The sequence below is a fragment of the Myotis lucifugus genome, unplaced genomic scaffold (assembly GCF_000147115.1).
Source record: "Myotis lucifugus unplaced genomic scaffold, Myoluc2.0 scaffold_178, whole genome shotgun sequence".
In the NCBI taxonomy this organism is placed as follows: domain Eukaryota; kingdom Metazoa; phylum Chordata; class Mammalia; order Chiroptera; family Vespertilionidae; genus Myotis; species Myotis lucifugus.
Genome location: NW_005871226.1, coordinates 2,432,871 through 2,434,512, shown reverse-complemented (window position 1 = coordinate 2,434,512; position 1,642 = coordinate 2,432,871).

The following is a 1,642-nucleotide window of genomic DNA, read 5'->3' as shown; positions in this document are numbered from 1 at the left end:
GTACTGAAAGCTTGCAGGGCACATTTCTCTCTTCTCGCTGAGCCCTATGACCCCACACAGCTGTGCTCTGGCAGTACTTAGATGCAGACATGAGCTTTCCAGGCACCTCACCGAGAGACTTTTTCTTCGTCTGAACTCCAGAAGACTGGCTTTTTTTGCTTTTTCTTTGAAATTACTTTGTCTTTACAGACTATCTAACCTTTCCCATGGGGAATGAGTCAGTATTCTGCTCTGATTAAGGATCGCAAGGTCCTAATCACTTTTCCCCTTGAGAAAAGAACTCACTACGTCCACATTCTTTCTCTTAGCATGTAACCTAAGCTCCAGCTGTATTCTTTGCTCCAACATCTAACTAAGGGCCATTCCCATCAGCCCTGCACACTAAGAGGTTTCCAAATAGAAAATTGTTAATGTACATTTAATCTACAAACTGCATGGGGCAGAGGGTGAAGGGCAAGGAAGGAACCAGCAAACTGCAAGTGCTTAGATGTCTAACACACCCACAGTCAATCAGTTGAGAGGCAGACACACCCATTTATCAGCCTTCAGAGAATCATCTCAGAGATTAATAGCATTCAGAAGCAGTAGGACTTTGAACTCAGAGCAAGGGTTTACTCACCCAACCAGGTTACAAAAGGCAGTGAGAGTATGCTTTGAATTAAGGTGATTAGATAAATGTAATGCTAGCCTTCTTTTTTTTAAAATATATTTTATTGATTTTTCACAGAGAGGAAGGGAGAGGGATAGAGAGCTAGAAACATCGATGAGAAACATCAATTAAGCTGCCTCCTGCACACTCCCCACTGGGGACGTGCCCGCAACCAAGGTACATGCCCTTGACCGGAATCGAACCTGGGACCTTTCAGTCCGCAGGCCGACGCTCTATCCACTGAGCCAAACCGGTTAGGGCATGCTAGCCTTCTAACACAGTGGTTCTCAACCTTCTTAATGCCACGACCCTTTAATACAGTTCCTCATGTTGTGGTGACCCCCAACCATAAAATTATTTTCGTTGCTACTTCATAACTGTAATTTTGCTACTGTTATGAATCGTAATGTAAATATCTGATATGCAGGATGTATTTTCATTGTTACAAATTGAACATAATTAAAGCATAGTGATTAATCACAAAAACAATATGTAATTATATATGTGTTTTCCGATGGTCTTAGGCGACCCCTGTGAAAGGGTCGTTCGACCCCCAAAGGGGTCGAGACATACAGGTTGAGAACCGCTGTTCTAACAGTTGTCCCTAAAATTCCTCAAAATCATCTGAGTTTCTTTGTCTCATTCAGTGCCTAACATTGCCCACTGTTTTACTTGACACACTTAATGAGTTGGACAGAATATTTTTAATATAAATTCAACTGCTTCTTGCTGACCATTCCTTCATTTACTCCCTCCTCTTAGATCTGTAGGAAAAAGATTCCCACAAAGATAGAGTCAAATTAGAAGACAATAGAAAGTCAAGTAACTCAGTTTTCAAGGACTGCCAGGGAAAAGTCACCCATGGAGCCACAATGGCTCCTTTGTAAATTCACCCTCATCAACTACACTCACTCAACAGGCTCTGGTCTTTCAGTGCATTTCTCTGTGCAAGCTTTTCTCCTCATCAAGGTTATTTCACATTTCCTCCTCTCC